Source organism: Pogona vitticeps, chromosome 2, assembly GCF_051106095.1.
Source record: "Pogona vitticeps strain Pit_001003342236 chromosome 2, PviZW2.1, whole genome shotgun sequence".
Taxonomy (NCBI): domain Eukaryota; kingdom Metazoa; phylum Chordata; class Lepidosauria; order Squamata; family Agamidae; genus Pogona; species Pogona vitticeps.
Genome location: NC_135784.1, coordinates 5,775,901 through 5,796,624, shown reverse-complemented (window position 1 = coordinate 5,796,624; position 20,724 = coordinate 5,775,901). Strand labels below are relative to the sequence as shown.

The 20,724-nt window shown below is 50.1% G+C and overlaps 1 protein-coding gene across 4 annotated transcripts in view; it reads right to left on the bottom strand.

Annotated features, from left to right (window-relative positions):
• LOC110070971 (uncharacterized) overlaps positions 1-16,055 on the bottom strand; it is a 56,514-nt gene extending 40,459 nt beyond the window's left edge. Inside the window, exon 1 of one of the 4 annotated variants that reach the window (XM_078387167.1) lies at positions 15,902-16,055. The gene's annotated coding sequence lies outside the window, so the exon portion shown is untranslated. Of the gene's footprint in view, positions 1-15,077; positions 15,324-15,784 lie in introns of those variants that run through there. The other 3 variants (XM_078387166.1, XM_078387169.1, XM_072987408.2) reach the window with 3 other exon arrangements.
• Positions 16,056-20,724: the final 4,669 nt, after the last annotated feature.

The window sequence follows — 20,724 nt, the reverse complement described above, 5'->3', positions numbered from 1 at the left end:
GGAGGAAAGCTCAAATGGAGGAAAGCTCTCCTGGGAAGTCCCAATTTAACCATGCGGTGGGGGGGTGGGGACAGAGAGAATAAGCCAGAAAAGCCCATAAAGCCAGTACCTGTGCTTCCTTCCTAGACAAAACTTCCTGAGGAAATGGAGGAAAGCTCTCCTGGGAAGTCCCAATTTAACCATGCGGTGGGGGGGTGGGGACAGAGAGAATAAGCCAGAAAAGCCCATAAAGCCAGTACCTGTGCTTCCTTCCTAGACAAAACTTCCTGAGGAAATGGAGGAAAGCTCTCCTGGGAAGTCCCAATTTAACCATGCGGTGGGGGGGTGGGGACAGAGAGAATAAGCCAGAAAAGCCCATAAAGCCAGTACCTGTGCTTCCTTCCTAGACAAAACTTCCTGAGGAAATGGAGGAAAGCTCTCCTGGGAAGTCCCAATTTAACCATGCGGTGGGGGGTGGGGACAGAGAGAATAAGCCAGAAAAGCCCATAAAGCCAGTACCTGTGCTTCCTTCCTAGACAAAACTTCCTGAGGAAATGGAGGAAAGCTCTCCTGGGAAGTCCCAATTTAACCATGCGGTGGGGGGTGGGGACAGAGAGAATAAGCCAGAAAAGCCCATAAAGCCAGTACCTGTGCTTCCTTCCTAGACAAAACTTCCTGAGGAAATGGAGGAAAGCTCTCCTGGGAAGTCCCAATTTAACCATGCGGTGGGGGGTGGGGACAGAGAGAATAAGCCAGAAAAGCCCATAAAGCCAGTACCTGTGCTTCCTTCCTAGACAAAACTTCCTGAGGAAATGGAGGAAAGCTCTCCTGGGAAGTCCCAATTTAACCATGCGGTGGGGGGTGGGGACAGAGAGAATAAGCCAGAAAAGCCCATAAAGCCAGTACCTGTGCTTCCTTCCTAGACAAAACTTCCTGAGGAAATGGAGGAAAGCTCTCCTGGGAAGTCCCAATTTAACCATGCGGTGGGGGGTGGGGACAGAGAGAATAAGCCAGAAAAGCCCATAAAGCCAGTACCTGTGCTTCCTTCCTAGACAAAACTTCCTGAGGAAATGGAGGAAAGCTCTCCTGGGAAGTCCCAATTTAACCATGCGGTGGGGGGTGGGGACAGAGAGAATAAGCCAGAAAAGCCCATAAAGCCAGTACCTGTGCTTCCTTCCTAGACAAAACTTCCTGAGGAAATGGAGGAAAGCTCTCCTGGGAAGTCCCAATTTAACCATGCGGTGGGGGGTGGGGACAGAGAGAATAAGCCAGAAAAGCCCATAAAGCCAGTACCTGTGCTTCCTTCCTAGACAAAACTTCCTGAGGAAATGGAGGAAAGCTCTCCTGGGAAGTCCCAATTTAACCATGCGGTGGGGGGTGGGGACAGAGAGAATAAGCCAGAAAAGCCCATAAAGCCAGTACCTGTGCTTCCTTCCTAGACAAAACTTCCTGAGGAAATGGAGGAAAGCTCTCCTGGGAAGTCCCAATTTAACCATGCGGTGGGGGGTGGGGACAGAGAGAATAAGCCAGAAAAGCCCATAAAGCCAGTACCTGTGCTTCCTTCCTAGACAAAACTTCCTGAGGAAATGGAGGAAAGCTCTCCTGGGAAGTCCCAATTTAACCATGCGGTGGGGGGTGGGGACAGAGAGAATAAGCCAGAAAAGCCCATAAAGCCAGTACCTGTGCTTCCTTCCTAGACAAAACTTCCTGAGGAAATGGAGGAAAGCTCTCCTGGGAAGTCCCAATTTAACCATGCGGTGGGGGGTGGGGACAGAGAGAATAAGCCAGAAAAGCCCATAAAGCCAGTACCTGTGCTTCCTTCCTAGACAAAACTTCCTGAGGAAATGGAGGAAAGCTCTCCTGGGAAGTCCCAATTTAACCATGCGGTGGGGGGTGGGGACAGAGAGAATAAGCCAGAAAAGCCCATAAAGCCAGTACCTGTGCTTCCTTCCTAGACAAAACTTCCTGAGGAAATGGAGGAAAGCTCTCCTGGGAAGTCCCAATTTAACCATGCGGTGGGGGGTGGGGACAGAGAGAATAAGCCAGAAAAGCCCATAAAGCCAGTACCTGTGCTTCCTTCCTAGACAAAACTTCCTGAGGAAATGGAGGAAAGCTCTCCTGGGAAGTCCCAATTTAACCATGCGGTGGGGGGTGGGGACAGAGAGAATAAGCCAGAAAAGCCCATAAAGCCAGTACCTGTGCTTCCTTCCTAGACAAAACTTCCTGAGGAAATGGAGGAAAGCTCTCCTGGGAAGTCCCAATTTAACCATGCGGTGGGGGGTGGGGACAGAGAGAATAAGCCAGAAAAGCCCATAAAGCCAGTACCTGTGCTTCCTTCCTAGACAAAACTTCCTGAGGAAATGGAGGAAAGCTCTCCTGGGAAGTCCCAATTTAACCATGCGGTGGGGGGTGGGGACAGAGAGAATAAGCCAGAAAAGCCCATAAAGCCAGTACCTGTGCTTCCTTCCTAGACAAAACTTCCTGAGGAAATGGAGGAAAGCTCTCCTGGGAAGTCCCAATTTAACCATGCGGTGGGGGGTGGGGACAGAGAGAATAAGCCAGAAAAGCCCATAAAGCCAGTACCTGTGCTTCCTTCCTAGACAAAACTTCCTGAGGAAATGGAGGAAAGCTCTCCTGGGAAGTCCCAATTTAACCATGCGGTGGGGGGTGGGGACAGAGAGAATAAGCCAGAAAAGCCCATAAAGCCAGTACCTGTGCTTCCTTCCTAGACAAAACTTCCTGAGGAAATGGAGGAAAGCTCTCCTGGGAAGTCCCAATTTAACCATGCGGTGGGGGGTGGGGACAGAGAGAATAAGCCAGAAAAGCCCATAAAGCCAGTACCTGTGCTTCCTTCCTAGACAAAACTTCCTGAGGAAATGGAGGAAAGCTCTCCTGGGAAGTCCCAATTTAACCATGCGGTGGGGGGTGGGGACAGAGAGAATAAGCCAGAAAAGCCCATAAAGCCAGTACCTGTGCTTCCTTCCTAGACAAAACTTCCTGAGGAAATGGAGGAAAGCTCTCCTGGGAAGTCCCAATTTAACCATGCGGTGGGGGGTGGGGACAGAGAGAATAAGCCAGAAAAGCCCATAAAGCCAGTACCTGTGCTTCCTTCCTAGACAAAACTTCCTGAGGAAATGGAGGAAAGCTCTCCTGGGAAGTCCCAATTTAACCATGCGGTGGGGGGTGGGGACAGAGAGAATAAGCCAGAAAAGCCCATAAAGCCAGTACCTGTGCTTCCTTCCTAGACAAAACTTCCTGAGGAAATGGAGGAAAGCTCTCCTGGGAAGTCCCAATTTAACCATGCGGTGGGGGGTGGGGACAGAGAGAATAAGCCAGAAAAGCCCATAAAGCCAGTACCTGTGCTTCCTTCCTAGACAAAACTTCCTGAGGAAATGGAGGAAAGCTCTCCTGGGAAGTCCCAATTTAACCATGCGGTGGGGGGTGGGGACAGAGAGAATAAGCCAGAAAAGCCCATAAAGCCAGTACCTGTGCTTCCTTCCTAGACAAAACTTCCTGAGGAAATGGAGGAAAGCTCTCCTGGGAAGTCCCAATTTAACCATGCGGTGGGGGGTGGGGACAGAGAGAATAAGCCAGAAAAGCCCATAAAGCCAGTACCTGTGCTTCCTTCCTAGACAAAACTTCCTGAGGAAATGGAGGAAAGCTCTCCTGGGAAGTCCCAATTTAACCATGCGGTGGGGGGTGGGGACAGAGAGAATAAGCCAGAAAAGCCCATAAAGCCAGTACCTGTGCTTCCTTCCTAGACAAAACTTCCTGAGGAAATGGAGGAAAGCTCTCCTGGGAAGTCCCAATTTAACCATGCGGTGGGGGGTGGGGACAGAGAGAATAAGCCAGAAAAGCCCATAAAGCCAGTACCTGTGCTTCCTTCCTAGACAAAACTTCCTGAGGAAATGGAGGAAAGCTCTCCTGGGAAGTCCCAATTTAACCATGCGGTGGGGGGTGGGGACAGAGAGAATAAGCCAGAAAAGCCCATAAAGCCAGTACCTGTGCTTCCTTCCTAGACAAAACTTCCTGAGGAAATGGAGGAAAGCTCTCCTGGGAAGTCCCAATTTAACCATGCGGTGGGGGGTGGGGACAGAGAGAATAAGCCAGAAAAGCCCATAAAGCCAGTACCTGTGCTTCCTTCCTAGACAAAACTTCCTGAGGAAATGGAGGAAAGCTCTCCTGGGAAGTCCCAATTTAACCATGCGGTGGGGGGTGGGGACAGAGAGAATAAGCCAGAAAAGCCCATAAAGCCAGTACCTGTGCTTCCTTCCTAGACAAAACTTCCTGAGGAAATGGAGGAAAGCTCTCCTGGGAAGTCCCAATTTAACCATGCGGTGGGGGGTGGGGACAGAGAGAATAAGCCAGAAAAGCCCATAAAGCCAGTACCTGTGCTTCCTTCCTAGACAAAACTTCCTGAGGAAATGGAGGAAAGCTCTCCTGGGAAGTCCCAATTTAACCATGCGGTGGGGGGTGGGGACAGAGAGAATAAGCCAGAAAAGCCCATAAAGCCAGTACCTGTGCTTCCTTCCTAGACAAAACTTCCTGAGGAAATGGAGGAAAGCTCTCCTGGGAAGTCCCAATTTAACCATGCGGTGGGGGGTGGGGACAGAGAGAATAAGCCAGAAAAGCCCATAAAGCCAGTACCTGTGCTTCCTTCCTAGACAAAACTTCCTGAGGAAATGGAGGAAAGCTCTCCTGGGAAGTCCCAATTTAACCATGCGGTGGGGGGTGGGGACAGAGAGAATAAGCCAGAAAAGCCCATAAAGCCAGTACCTGTGCTTCCTTCCTAGACAAAACTTCCTGAGGAAATGGAGGAAAGCTCTCCTGGGAAGTCCCAATTTAACCATGCGGTGGGGGGTGGGGACAGAGAGAATAAGCCAGAAAAGCCCATAAAGCCAGTACCTGTGCTTCCTTCCTAGACAAAACTTCCTGAGGAAATGGAGGAAAGCTCTCCTGGGAAGTCCCAATTTAACCATGCGGTGGGGGGTGGGGACAGAGAGAATAAGCCAGAAAAGCCCATAAAGCCAGTACCTGTGCTTCCTTCCTAGACAAAACTTCCTGAGGAAATGGAGGAAAGCTCTCCTGGGAAGTCCCAATTTAACCATGCGGTGGGGGGTGGGGACAGAGAGAATAAGCCAGAAAAGCCCATAAAGCCAGTACCTGTGCTTCCTTCCTAGACAAAACTTCCTGAGGAAATGGAGGAAAGCTCTCCTGGGAAGTCCCAATTTAACCATGCGGTGGGGGGTGGGGACAGAGAGAATAAGCCAGAAAAGCCCATAAAGCCAGTACCTGTGCTTCCTTCCTAGACAAAACTTCCTGAGGAAATGGAGGAAAGCTCTCCTGGGAAGTCCCAATTTAACCATGCGGTGGGGGGTGGGGACAGAGAGAATAAGCCAGAAAAGCCCATAAAGCCAGTACCTGTGCTTCCTTCCTAGACAAAACTTCCTGAGGAAATGGAGGAAAGCTCTCCTGGGAAGTCCCAATTTAACCATGCGGTGGGGGGTGGGGACAGAGAGAATAAGCCAGAAAAGCCCATAAAGCCAGTACCTGTGCTTCCTTCCTAGACAAAACTTCCTGAGGAAATGGAGGAAAGCTCTCCTGGGAAGTCCCAATTTAACCATGCGGTGGGGGGTGGGGACAGAGAGAATAAGCCAGAAAAGCCCATAAAGCCAGTACCTGTGCTTCCTTCCTAGACAAAACTTCCTGAGGAAATGGAGGAAAGCTCTCCTGGGAAGTCCCAATTTAACCATGCGGTGGGGGGTGGGGACAGAGAGAATAAGCCAGAAAAGCCCATAAAGCCAGTACCTGTGCTTCCTTCCTAGACAAAACTTCCTGAGGAAATGGAGGAAAGCTCTCCTGGGAAGTCCCAATTTAACCATGCGGTGGGGGGTGGGGACAGAGAGAATAAGCCAGAAAAGCCCATAAAGCCAGTACCTGTGCTTCCTTCCTAGACAAAACTTCCTGAGGAAATGGAGGAAAGCTCTCCTGGGAAGTCCCAATTTAACCATGCGGTGGGGGGTGGGGACAGAGAGAATAAGCCAGAAAAGCCCATAAAGCCAGTACCTGTGCTTCCTTCCTAGACAAAACTTCCTGAGGAAATGGAGGAAAGCTCTCCTGGGAAGTCCCAATTTAACCATGCGGTGGGGGGTGGGGACAGAGAGAATAAGCCAGAAAAGCCCATAAAGCCAGTACCTGTGCTTCCTTCCTAGACAAAACTTCCTGAGGAAATGGAGGAAAGCTCTCCTGGGAAGTCCCAATTTAACCATGCGGTGGGGGGTGGGGACAGAGAGAATAAGCCAGAAAAGCCCATAAAGCCAGTACCTGTGCTTCCTTCCTAGACAAAACTTCCTGAGGAAATGGAGGAAAGCTCTCCTGGGAAGTCCCAATTTAACCATGCGGTGGGGGGTGGGGACAGAGAGAATAAGCCAGAAAAGCCCATAAAGCCAGTACCTGTGCTTCCTTCCTAGACAAAACTTCCTGAGGAAATGGAGGAAAGCTCTCCTGGGAAGTCCCAATTTAACCATGCGGTGGGGGGTGGGGACAGAGAGAATAAGCCAGAAAAGCCCATAAAGCCAGTACCTGTGCTTCCTTCCTAGACAAAACTTCCTGAGGAAATGGAGGAAAGCTCTCCTGGGAAGTCCCAATTTAACCATGCGGTGGGGGGTGGGGACAGAGAGAATAAGCCAGAAAAGCCCATAAAGCCAGTACCTGTGCTTCCTTCCTAGACAAAACTTCCTGAGGAAATGGAGGAAAGCTCTCCTGGGAAGTCCCAATTTAACCATGCGGTGGGGGGTGGGGACAGAGAGAATAAGCCAGAAAAGCCCATAAAGCCAGTACCTGTGCTTCCTTCCTAGACAAAACTTCCTGAGGAAATGGAGGAAAGCTCTCCTGGGAAGTCCCAATTTAACCATGCGGTGGGGGGTGGGGACAGAGAGAATAAGCCAGAAAAGCCCATAAAGCCAGTACCTGTGCTTCCTTCCTAGACAAAACTTCCTGAGGAAATGGAGGAAAGCTCTCCTGGGAAGTCCCAATTTAACCATGCGGTGGGGGGTGGGGACAGAGAGAATAAGCCAGAAAAGCCCATAAAGCCAGTACCTGTGCTTCCTTCCTAGACAAAACTTCCTGAGGAAATGGAGGAAAGCTCTCCTGGGAAGTCCCAATTTAACCATGCGGTGGGGGGTGGGGACAGAGAGAATAAGCCAGAAAAGCCCATAAAGCCAGTACCTGTGCTTCCTTCCTAGACAAAACTTCCTGAGGAAATGGAGGAAAGCTCTCCTGGGAAGTCCCAATTTAACCATGCGGTGGGGGGTGGGGACAGAGAGAATAAGCCAGAAAAGCCCATAAAGCCAGTACCTGTGCTTCCTTCCTAGACAAAACTTCCTGAGGAAATGGAGGAAAGCTCTCCTGGGAAGTCCCAATTTAACCATGCGGTGGGGGGTGGGGACAGAGAGAATAAGCCAGAAAAGCCCATAAAGCCAGTACCTGTGCTTCCTTCCTAGACAAAACTTCCTGAGGAAATGGAGGAAAGCTCTCCTGGGAAGTCCCAATTTAACCATGCGGTGGGGGGTGGGGACAGAGAGAATAAGCCAGAAAAGCCCATAAAGCCAGTACCTGTGCTTCCTTCCTAGACAAAACTTCCTGAGGAAATGGAGGAAAGCTCTCCTGGGAAGTCCCAATTTAACCATGCGGTGGGGGGTGGGGACAGAGAGAATAAGCCAGAAAAGCCCATAAAGCCAGTACCTGTGCTTCCTTCCTAGACAAAACTTCCTGAGGAAATGGAGGAAAGCTCTCCTGGGAAGTCCCAATTTAACCATGCGGTGGGGGGTGGGGACAGAGAGAATAAGCCAGAAAAGCCCATAAAGCCAGTACCTGTGCTTCCTTCCTAGACAAAACTTCCTGAGGAAATGGAGGAAAGCTCTCCTGGGAAGTCCCAATTTAACCATGCGGTGGGGGGTGGGGACAGAGAGAATAAGCCAGAAAAGCCCATAAAGCCAGTACCTGTGCTTCCTTCCTAGACAAAACTTCCTGAGGAAATGGAGGAAAGCTCTCCTGGGAAGTCCCAATTTAACCATGCGGTGGGGGGTGGGGACAGAGAGAATAAGCCAGAAAAGCCCATAAAGCCAGTACCTGTGCTTCCTTCCTAGACAAAACTTCCTGAGGAAATGGAGGAAAGCTCTCCTGGGAAGTCCCAATTTAACCATGCGGTGGGGGGTGGGGACAGAGAGAATAAGCCAGAAAAGCCCATAAAGCCAGTACCTGTGCTTCCTTCCTAGACAAAACTTCCTGAGGAAATGGAGGAAAGCTCTCCTGGGAAGTCCCAATTTAACCATGCGGTGGGGGGTGGGGACAGAGAGAATAAGCCAGAAAAGCCCATAAAGCCAGTACCTGTGCTTCCTTCCTAGACAAAACTTCCTGAGGAAATGGAGGAAAGCTCTCCTGGGAAGTCCCAATTTAACCATGCGGTGGGGGGTGGGGACAGAGAGAATAAGCCAGAAAAGCCCATAAAGCCAGTACCTGTGCTTCCTTCCTAGACAAAACTTCCTGAGGAAATGGAGGAAAGCTCTCCTGGGAAGTCCCAATTTAACCATGCGGTGGGGGGTGGGGACAGAGAGAATAAGCCAGAAAAGCCCATAAAGCCAGTACCTGTGCTTCCTTCCTAGACAAAACTTCCTGAGGAAATGGAGGAAAGCTCTCCTGGGAAGTCCCAATTTAACCATGCGGTGGGGGGTGGGGACAGAGAGAATAAGCCAGAAAAGCCCATAAAGCCAGTACCTGTGCTTCCTTCCTAGACAAAACTTCCTGAGGAAATGGAGGAAAGCTCTCCTGGGAAGTCCCAATTTAACCATGCGGTGGGGGGTGGGGACAGAGAGAATAAGCCAGAAAAGCCCATAAAGCCAGTACCTGTGCTTCCTTCCTAGACAAAACTTCCTGAGGAAATGGAGGAAAGCTCTCCTGGGAAGTCCCAATTTAACCATGCGGTGGGGGGTGGGGACAGAGAGAATAAGCCAGAAAAGCCCATAAAGCCAGTACCTGTGCTTCCTTCCTAGACAAAACTTCCTGAGGAAATGGAGGAAAGCTCTCCTGGGAAGTCCCAATTTAACCATGCGGTGGGGGGTGGGGACAGAGAGAATAAGCCAGAAAAGCCCATAAAGCCAGTACCTGTGCTTCCTTCCTAGACAAAACTTCCTGAGGAAATGGAGGAAAGCTCTCCTGGGAAGTCCCAATTTAACCATGCGGTGGGGGGTGGGGACAGAGAGAATAAGCCAGAAAAGCCCATAAAGCCAGTACCTGTGCTTCCTTCCTAGACAAAACTTCCTGAGGAAATGGAGGAAAGCTCTCCTGGGAAGTCCCAATTTAACCATGCGGTGGGGGGTGGGGACAGAGAGAATAAGCCAGAAAAGCCCATAAAGCCAGTACCTGTGCTTCCTTCCTAGACAAAACTTCCTGAGGAAATGGAGGAAAGCTCTCCTGGGAAGTCCCAATTTAACCATGCGGTGGGGGGTGGGGACAGAGAGAATAAGCCAGAAAAGCCCATAAAGCCAGTACCTGTGCTTCCTTCCTAGACAAAACTTCCTGAGGAAATGGAGGAAAGCTCTCCTGGGAAGTCCCAATTTAACCATGCGGTGGGGGGTGGGGACAGAGAGAATAAGCCAGAAAAGCCCATAAAGCCAGTACCTGTGCTTCCTTCCTAGACAAAACTTCCTGAGGAAATGGAGGAAAGCTCTCCTGGGAAGTCCCAATTTAACCATGCGGTGGGGGGTGGGGACAGAGAGAATAAGCCAGAAAAGCCCATAAAGCCAGTACCTGTGCTTCCTTCCTAGACAAAACTTCCTGAGGAAATGGAGGAAAGCTCTCCTGGGAAGTCCCAATTTAACCATGCGGTGGGGGGTGGGGACAGAGAGAATAAGCCAGAAAAGCCCATAAAGCCAGTACCTGTGCTTCCTTCCTAGACAAAACTTCCTGAGGAAATGGAGGAAAGCTCTCCTGGGAAGTCCCAATTTAACCATGCGGTGGGGGGTGGGGACAGAGAGAATAAGCCAGAAAAGCCCATAAAGCCAGTACCTGTGCTTCCTTCCTAGACAAAACTTCCTGAGGAAATGGAGGAAAGCTCTCCTGGGAAGTCCCAATTTAACCATGCGGTGGGGGGTGGGGACAGAGAGAATAAGCCAGAAAAGCCCATAAAGCCAGTACCTGTGCTTCCTTCCTAGACAAAACTTCCTGAGGAAATGGAGGAAAGCTCTCCTGGGAAGTCCCAATTTAACCATGCGGTGGGGGGTGGGGACAGAGAGAATAAGCCAGAAAAGCCCATAAAGCCAGTACCTGTGCTTCCTTCCTAGACAAAACTTCCTGAGGAAATGGAGGAAAGCTCTCCTGGGAAGTCCCAATTTAACCATGCGGTGGGGGGTGGGGACAGAGAGAATAAGCCAGAAAAGCCCATAAAGCCAGTACCTGTGCTTCCTTCCTAGACAAAACTTCCTGAGGAAATGGAGGAAAGCTCTCCTGGGAAGTCCCAATTTAACCATGCGGTGGGGGGTGGGGACAGAGAGAATAAGCCAGAAAAGCCCATAAAGCCAGTACCTGTGCTTCCTTCCTAGACAAAACTTCCTGAGGAAATGGAGGAAAGCTCTCCTGGGAAGTCCCAATTTAACCATGCGGTGGGGGGTGGGGACAGAGAGAATAAGCCAGAAAAGCCCATAAAGCCAGTACCTGTGCTTCCTTCCTAGACAAAACTTCCTGAGGAAATGGAGGAAAGCTCTCCTGGGAAGTCCCAATTTAACCATGCGGTGGGGGGTGGGGACAGAGAGAATAAGCCAGAAAAGCCCATAAAGCCAGTACCTGTGCTTCCTTCCTAGACAAAACTTCCTGAGGAAATGGAGGAAAGCTCTCCTGGGAAGTCCCAATTTAACCATGCGGTGGGGGGTGGGGACAGAGAGAATAAGCCAGAAAAGCCCATAAAGCCAGTACCTGTGCTTCCTTCCTAGACAAAACTTCCTGAGGAAATGGAGGAAAGCTCTCCTGGGAAGTCCCAATTTAACCATGCGGTGGGGGGTGGGGACAGAGAGAATAAGCCAGAAAAGCCCATAAAGCCAGTACCTGTGCTTCCTTCCTAGACAAAACTTCCTGAGGAAATGGAGGAAAGCTCTCCTGGGAAGTCCCAATTTAACCATGCGGTGGGGGGTGGGGACAGAGAGAATAAGCCAGAAAAGCCCATAAAGCCAGTACCTGTGCTTCCTTCCTAGACAAAACTTCCTGAGGAAATGGAGGAAAGCTCTCCTGGGAAGTCCCAATTTAACCATGCGGTGGGGGGTGGGGACAGAGAGAATAAGCCAGAAAAGCCCATAGAGCCAGTACCTGTGCTTCCTTCCTAGACAAAACTTCCTGAGGAAATGGAGGAAAGCTCTCCTGGGAAGTCCCAATTTAACCATGCGGTGGGGGGTGGGGACAGAGAGAATAAGCCAGAAAAGCCCATAGAGCCAGTACCTGTGCTTCCTTCCTAGACAAAACTTCCTGAGGAAATGGAGGAAAGCTCTCCTGGGAAGTCCCAATTTAACCATGCGGTGGGGGGTGGGGACAGAGAGAATAAGCCAGAAAAGCCCATAGAGCCAGTACCTGTGCTTCCTTCCTAGACAAAACTTCCTGAGGAAATGGAGGAAAGCTCTCCTGGGAAGTCCCAATTTAACCATGCGGTGGGGGGTGGGGACAGAGAGAATAAGCCAGAAAAGCCCATAAAGCCAGTACCTGTGCTTCCTTCCTAGACAAAACTTCCTGAGGAAATGGAGGAAAGCTCTCCTGGGAAGTCCCAATTTAACCATGCGGTGGGGGGTGGGGACAGAGAGAATAAGCCAGAAAAGCCCATAGAGCCAGTACCTGTGCTTCCTTCCTAGACAAAACTTCCTGAGGAAATGGAGGAAAGCTCTCCTGGGAAGTCCCAATTTAACCATGCGGTGGGGGGTGGGGACAGAGAGAATAAGCCAGAAAAGCCCATAAAGCCAGTACCTGTGCTTCCTTCCTAGACAAAACTTCCTGAGGAAATGGAGGAAAGCTCTCCTGGGAAGTCCCAATTTAACCATGCGGTGGGGGGTGGGGACAGAGAGAATAAGCCAGAAAAGCCCATAAAGCCAGTACCTGTGCTTCCTTCCTAGACAAAACTTCCTGAGGAAATGGAGGAAAGCTCTCCTGGGAAGTCCCAATTTAACCATGCGGTGGGGGGTGGGGACAGAGAGAATAAGCCAGAAAAGCCCATAAAGCCAGTACCTGTGCTTCCTTCCTAGACAAAACTTCCTGAGGAAATGGAGGAAAGCTCTCCTGGGAAGTCCCAATTTAACCATGCGGTGGGGGGTGGGGACAGAGAGAATAAGCCAGAAAAGCCCATAAAGCCAGTACCTGTGCTTCCTTCCTAGACAAAACTTCCTGAGGAAATGGAGGAAAGCTCTCCTGGGAAGTCCCAATTTAACCATGCGGTGGGGGGTGGGGACAGAGAGAATAAGCCAGAAAAGCCCATAAAGCCGGTACCTGTGCTTCCTTCCTAGACAAAACTTCCTGAGGAAATGGAGGAAAGCTCTCCTGGGAAGTCCCAATTTAACCATGCGGTGGGGGGTGGGGACAGAGAGAATAAGCCAGAAAAGCCCATAAAGCCAGTACCTGTGCTTCCTTCCTAGACAAAACTTCCTGAGGAAATGGAGGAAAGCTCTCCTGGGAAGTCCCAATTTAACCATGCGGTGGGGGGTGGGGACAGAGAGAATAAGCCAGAAAAGCCCATAGAGCCAGTACCTGTGCTTCCTTCCTAGACAAAACTTCCTGAGGAAATGGAGGAAAGCTCTCCAGGGAAGTCCCAATTTAACCATGCGGTGGGGGGTGGGGACAGAGAGAATAAGCCAGAAAAGCCCATAGAGCCGGTACCTGTGCTTCCTTCCTAGACAAAACTTCCTGAGGAAATGGAGGAAAGCTCTCCTGGGAAGTCCCAATTTAACCATGCGGTGGGGGGTGGGGACAGAGAGAATAAGCCAGAAAAGCCCATAGAGCCGGTACCTGTGCTTCCTTCCTAGACAAAACTTCCTGAGGAAATGGAGGAAAGCTCTCCTGGGAAGTCCCAATTTAACCATGCGGTGGGGGGTGGGGACAGAGAGAATAAGCCAGAAAAGCCCATAAAGCCAGTACCTGTGCTTCCTTCCTAGACAAAACTTCCTGAGGAAATGGAGGAAAGCTCTCCTGGGAAGTCCCAATTTAACCATGCGGTGGGGGGTGGGGACAGAGAGAATAAGCCAGAAAAGCCCATAAAGCCAGTACCTGTGCTTCCTTCCTAGACAAAACTTCCTGAGGAAATGGAGGAAAGCTCTCCTGGGAAGTCCCAATTTAACCATGCGGTGGGGGGTGGGGACAGAGAGAATAAGCCAGAAAAGCCCATAAAGCCAGTACCTGTGCTTCCTTCCTAGACAAAACTTCCTGAGGAAATGGAGGAAAGCTCTCCTGGGAAGTCCCAATTTAACCATGCGGTGGGGGGTGGGGACAGAGAGAATAAGCCAGAAAAGCCCATAAAGCCAGTACCTGTGCTTCCTTCCTAGACAAAACTTCCTGAGGAAATGGAGGAAAGCTCTCCTGGGAAGTCCCAATTTAACCATGCGGTGGGGGGTGGGGACAGAGAGAATAAGCCAGAAAAGCCCATAAAGCCAGTACCTGTGCTTCCTTCCTAGACAAAACTTCCTGAGGAAATGGAGGAAAGCTCTCCTGGGAAGTCCCAATTTAACCATGCGGTGGGGGGTGGGGACAGAGAGAATAAGCCAGAAAAGCCCATAAAGCCAGTACCTGTGCTTCCTTCCTAGACAAAACTTCCTGAGGAAATGGAGGAAAGCTCTCCTGGGAAGTCCCAATTTAACCATGCGGTGGGGGGTGGGGACAGAGAGAATAAGCCAGAAAAGCCCATAAAGCCAGTACCTGTGCTTCCTTCCTAGACAAAACTTCCTGAGGAAATGGAGCAAATCCAAGAAATACCATACTAAAAACAGGGAGGGAGGGGCCTTTTATAAACTGGGTAGCTCTGAATGGCACATAGAAGAGAAAGGAAGCGACCAGAAAAACCTCTTCTTGCAGCCAGGAGAGCTGGCCAGTATATTTTTCCCGGGGGAATCTCCTTTCCACCTCTGCTCTAAACCCGTGGTCTTCCTGGGCCTCTTTCTCTTTCTGCCCTGCTTTCCTCTCCAGATTTTTTTTTAAAAGCTTTTTCCGCAGTGCTACCAAGAAGCCCCCTCCCCACGCACACAACTACACGCACACACACACACACAGAGACAAACACACACACACACACACACAGAGGAAGGGAGGGAGGGAGGAAATCCCTCCACCCACCCTCCACCCTTCTGAGGACTCTCTCACTGGGAAGTCTTGGAAAAAGGGCCACCGAAGTCAGAATGGGGTTGCCAGCACATCATGATGATGATGACTCTTTTAACAGCATGTGGTGCCTCTAATGACAATTAAAAGAGCTGACCTGCCTTGCAAAGGTTGGAGGGGATCTGGAGTTTGATCTCTTCTCTCGGTCTTGGGAAGAACCGGGAGAAATCAGCTCTGCCTCCCCACCACCTCCCTGGGAGAAAAGAAGAAGCCAAAGGATCCCTCTGGAGAGATCCCGGGAAGAAGGAAGGATCAGCTGGGAGGGAGGGGCTTTTTGTAAACAGGACGGCTCTGAATGGCGCACCCAGGAGCAATGCCCCCACTGGGAGAAGCCTACTCCTTGCAACCAGGAGAGCTTGGACAGTGGTCCCCGACCTTGGGCCTCCAGATGTTCTTGGACTTCAACTCCCAGAAATCCTGGCCAGCAGAGGTGGTGGTGAAGGTTTCTGGGAATTGTAGTCCAAGAACATATGGAGGCCCAAGGTTGGGGACCACTATGCTAGAGGATCCTCTCCTTGCGGGGGGGGGAATATCGCCTCTCCGCCTCTGCCCCATGGCCTTACTGGTCCTCTTTCTCTTTCTGCCTTGCTTTCCGGATTTTAAAAAAAGGGTTTTTCCTGTAATGCCACCAGGAAGCCCCCCCCCCCAGACACAAACGCAAGCACACACACCAGGAACGCATGAAATCCCTCCAGTCTACTCACTCCCCTTCCTGCATCGGATCCCCAGCCTGGGATCTGGTTGGGAAGGGGATCTGGTGTGCTCTTCCCGATCCGGAGCCCCTGAACCAAGTCCTTCCAAAGAGTCCCCTTCAAACACCACAGAGGGAGCGGAAAGGGGATCCAGAAGAGGCTTAAGATGGCAGGCCAGGCATGGGGGGGGGGAAAGGGAGCCCCGTTGCTGCCACCTGACCCGCCTCTTCTCCCCCAAATCCCCATACCTGGGACCCCCTCTTGTCCCCCCTTTGCAGCCCCCTCCCTCCCTCCTCCCCGCTGCACCCCTTAACCTGTTTCCAACCTGGGGGGGTGAGGTTTGGGGAGGGGTCCTGGAGGAAGGAGACACTGGGGCGGAAGAAAGAGCTCCCTCCTTTCCCCCTCTGCCACCCCTCCCAAAAAGGCTGCCTGGAGGATCCGGGGAAAGAAGGGGGCGGGTCTCCTGGTAGGAATGCCCAGGAGGACCCACAGACACACAAAGAGCGCTGGTGTCTTGCTGGTGGGGAGGAGGGGAGGGCGGGACTGAGACCCCTCCCCGACTTCCCATCACCCCCCCTTCAAATTTACGGCCTCTGCAGAGTGGGGGGGGGAAGAGGATCTTTTTCTGGATATTTTAAAAATATATCTCATTGCAACCCCTTCTACCCCCTTAAACCCCCTATACCGGTCCTTCAACCCCCCCCCCCCGCATTGCTCACCTCCTTGCCGGTCCTCGGGCAGGAAACTCGCGAGGAAACCGCCCCTCCTCCCCTCGCAAACCGGCCTGTCCCTTAGAGGTGTGGGGGGGGGGCAGGAGGAGGAGGCCGGACACCTACCTTCCCACCTCTGGTTCCGCCTCGACCCCCACCCTTGGGAGCCGCTCCTCTTCTCCCCCCCCCTTTGAGAGCTCTCGGTTTCTCCTCTTTTCCAGAATGGAAAGAAGGGGCGGGGGGGGGGGAGGAAGAGGGAAGAACAGAAGGGGCGGAGCCTCAAGGAGGGGGAGGGGGGACCCTCGTGTGTGTCGGGGGGGGGGTGCGAGAGCCTCTTTATTCCTTCCCCCCCCCTTGTGGCCAGGGCCTGTGTGTGCCTTCCTGGCAGAAAGAGCCAGCCGGGAATCGATCCACGAGGAGGAGAGGAGGAGAGGGGAGGGGGTGTCTGAAGGAAAGGCGGGACGCGCCCCCCCCCCTCCGAGCGAGGAAGAAGGAGGCAGGAGCCCCGGCTGGCCTCCCTGGATCACAAACCGACCAAAGAAGGAAGGAAGGAAGGTCTCTGCAATTTCAAACATGGCAACAAGAACTCACACTTGCAGGAGGGGGTGGCCTGGTCAGTCTGTGCAAGTGACACACACACACACACACAGAGAGAGAGAGAGAGAGAGAGAGAGAGGCAAAGAAACAAAAGGGTGTCCCTCCTGTTGTGCCATTTCCCCCCCTTTTCTCCAAGGCTTCTCCCTGTTTGAAAGATTTCCCCCTTTTTTCCAACTATTTGATTTCTGCAAGGTCAGCTTCTGGGCCGAATCCCAAAAGGCCAGGGTCCCCTGAGCAAGGTCCGGCCCTGACCGGACGGGGAACGTCTCTCCCTCCGCTCGCCCACCCAGGCCACCTGATCCACCCAGGTGTGGCCTATGCAGGGAGGGTAGGCACCCCCAAAAAGGCCCAGACAGCCACCCCCCCCCCGGAGCCAGGCTTTCTTGGGTGTGGCCTCCAGGCTCCGGAAGTGGTTTTCCTGGGGATCAACGTCCGGCTCCCTGCCTGTCGACTTTCAGGAAAGAGGAGAAGGAAGGAAAGCTGAGCTTCTCCAAGGAAGCCTTCGGGACACAAGGGTTTTATAATTAATAATAATAATAATAATAATAATAATAATAATAATAATAATAATAATAATAATAATAATAATAATAATAATAATAATAATAATAATAATAATAATAATAATAATAATAATAATAATAATAATAATAATAATAATAATATAATGGGGGTTCTCTCTCTCTCTCATATTCTCTCCTTTTTCCACAAAAAGAGCCTGAGGTGGCTTACATCATAAAAACGTATTTAAAGCTAAAAAGAGAAAATAGGCAAATAATTTTTAAAAAAATTCAAGAAATACCATGCTAAAAACAGGGAGGAAGGGTCCTTTTGTAAACTGGGTGGCTCTGAATGGTGCATACAGGAAAAAGGCCCCAACCGAAAAAGCCTCTTCCTGGCAGCCAGGAAAGCTGGCCGGAGGATCCTCTCCATGGACAGGATGTAACCTGTGGCTTACATCATAGGAAATAATATTTAAAGCTAAAAGCAGGAAATAGGCAAATAAGGTTCAAAAAAATCACAGGCACTTCCTTCTCCAGCTATCCCCTTTCAGCCATGGGAATGAACTTGCTTGATGAGGCATCCTTCAGTCTTGAGAGACTATGGTAGCATGCTCTGTTTGAAGGACTTGGGACAGCATCTAGTGTGGCCGAGAAGGCCAATTCGAGAGTGACCATCCCGTCCACACTGAAGACAAACACAGTCTGTCTCCTGTCCAGCTCCCTGGTTTTGCTGGTTTCGGGACTGCCTCTTTGCCTTGGCCTGCTGGACAAAGGTCTCTTCAAAATGGGAGAGGCCGTGATGCACCGCCTGCCTCCAGGCTGAACACTCAGCTTTCAGATCCCGCTTGCAGATATCCTTGTATCGCAGCTGTGGTTTCCCTCTGGGGCGATTTCCCTGCACTAATTCTCCATACAGGAGTTCTTTTGGAATCTGACCATCAGCCATTCTCATGACATGCCAAAGCCAATGTAGACATCGCTGTTTCAGTAATGTATACATGCAAAAAATACCAACTCTTTCTAGGACTACTCTATTTGGAACTTTGTCCTGCCAGGTGATACCAAAAATCTGTCGGAGACAACGCATATGAAAGGTGTTCAGCTTCCTCTCCTGCCGTGCACAAAGGGTCCAGGACTCACTGCAGGACAGGAGTGTGCTCAGGACACAGGCTCTATAGACCTGGATCTTGGTATATGCCGTCAGCTTATTAAAATTGCTTTGCCTATGCGTTTATCCAGCTCAACATCTAGGGAGAGGGTGTCAGAGATGGTTGAGCCAAGGTACACAAAATCATGAACAACCTCCAAATCTTTCATAGAGATGGGAATAGAGGGAGATAAGTCCACGCCCTGGCCCATGACTGGTGTTTTCTTCAGGCTGATTGTTAATCTAAAGTCTTGTCAGGCCTTGCTAAAACAATTGGGATGCACCTGAAACACTCAAGTCACTGCAGGAACATTCAGTGTAGCGAGCAGAGGTTCAAGGGAAATCTGAATTATTTCATTCACCGGCACCAAAACATGAGACCAAAAAAGAGGCTAAAAAATCTTGTAAATAAAGCAAAGTGTGCTGCTTATATACCGCCCCATAGCTCTTCAAACACTCTCTGGGCGATTTACAAGTTAATTATGCAGGCTACACATTGCCCCCCCCAGCAAGCTGGGTACTCATTTTACCAACCTCGGAATAAATAAATAAGATTTTCTTCTCACCAGGCTGCAGAGATGAACAACAAAAATAGCCTCATACCAATTTAAAAACTCACAGAATTTATTCTGACACAAGTGTTCATAACCGTTCCAAGGGTGAGCAAGCGAAGGAAGTCTAGTGGCCACTTTAAGTTTTTTAAGAATCATGTGGTTTTCCAGGACTGCTGCCCCCCCCCCTCTGGGGCAAAATTTCTCCCAGATACTCTGGAGGGCACCAGCAAACATTTTGAGCCAAAAATATCTTTTCCCCCTTCCCTCCCCAATGAGTAACTGAGAGCAAGTAGGTATTGAATAAAGGAATACAGTGGTGCCCCGCATAGCAAGGTTAATCCATTCCGGATTAACCTTCGCTATGGGGAAACATCGCTAAACGGAACAGGGAAACCCACTGGAACACATTAAATGAAGTTCCAAATGGGCCCAAAACTCCCTGTTCTGTGATGTTTCCCTATGTTCCGGCGGCCATTTTGGGTGTTCCGGCGGCCATTTTGAGTGTTCTGGTGGCCATTTTGGTGTTCCGGCGGCCATTTTGGGTGTTCTGGTGGCCATTTTGGAACCGCCTGACAGCTGTTCCCCCATCGCAATGTGAAGAAACATCGGTATGCGATCGCATCAGCAATCGCAAAATCCACTTCGGTAAGCGGATTCGTCGTTAAACGGTGCACTTGGTATGCGAGGCACCACGGTAAAAGAAATAAATCTACTAGAAACTGATAGTAAAAGTAATACACAGGGGTATAAACCCCTGACCCCATATGGAGTGAACTTGACCTCGACTCCAAGAAATTTTATATGCCTACGTGACCTCCAAATTGATTGGAATGTTACAGAACATTTCAAGGAGGTGAGAAGAGGCTAGTGAACCAGATTTACAATATGATAAGTCCTCAGACAAGATGGATGGACAGTGTCATCAAAGTTACCCACATGAATTTGACTGAACTCCGGGAGGCAGTAGAAGACAGGAGGGCCGGACATGCTCTGGTCCATTGGGTCACGAAGAGTCGGACATGACTTAATGACTAAAGTCCCCACAGCTCAGAGAAGGCATACACATCTGGAGGGCAGGTGTTCTGGAAGTCAGAAGAGCAAGGAGGGTGAATCCCATCACTCTCCGTTCCCTTCTTAAGAAGCAGTAGGTCACTGGATCACAGTCCAGGGACCAATTAGGGCAAGGATTCAAATTTGTTACTAGCTGTGCCCAATCACGGTTTTTGGGGTATTTTGACTCCCTATTTGTACACCGGAGATATGTATCTGACCAAAATATTTTCAGGACCTCTTAACATGTTGGATCACAGCTGACTCACCTCTGTAAAATCCTCTGCCAGAGATTAGCTTACATTTTTCTAAAATCTTTAAAATTTAGGCTAACAGAACTTTGGCTGCAAATTTCCTAGGACTCCAACCGACGTCTCCTGTGCCTTAAAGTCAAGGGCTTTTCAATCACATGAGAGTCAGTCGCCACTTGCCGCTCACTTATAAGGTGTTCGCTGACACGACTTCAAAGCTTCCCATTCCCTACACATAAGCAGGCAATACGATTCTCATTTTAACGGCCACCAATGGTGGAAAGGTACAAACTTCAGTTAATGAGACAAAATCCTGTTGATTACTGTAGAAAACTGCCAGAGACTTTGGCTCATTGAATCAGTGAGGATTTGGTAAATCAACACATCCTTATGCTCCACAGAGCTGAATGGATTTCCTTTAACCATAAACTACCTTAGCATAATCTCCACTGATTCAGCTACTCTAACTAGTCTTACGTGACAGGATTTTGGTCATACAGACGGAACAGGACGACTGGCCATGAAGCCTTTTGGCCAGAATAAGGACAGGATTTTAAAAGGCTCTTTAAAGGCTGAGATTTGCCTCTCCTGACCAATGTCTGCAGACTGACCTCCTACGGAGCATGGATATAATAATAATAATAATAATAATTTATTGTCATTGTAAGTATATACACATATAATGATGTTCCTGGGTTTGCTACCTTTCTTCTCTAGTCAAGGATCTTGAGTCTTTAACATCAGGATGGTTGCAAGTCCAACAGGTACTGTATCTCTACTAATGCTGCTCCATGCTGATAAAAGTTGCACCAGGTGAATTTCTACCTGCCTTCTCGCTACTAAGAGA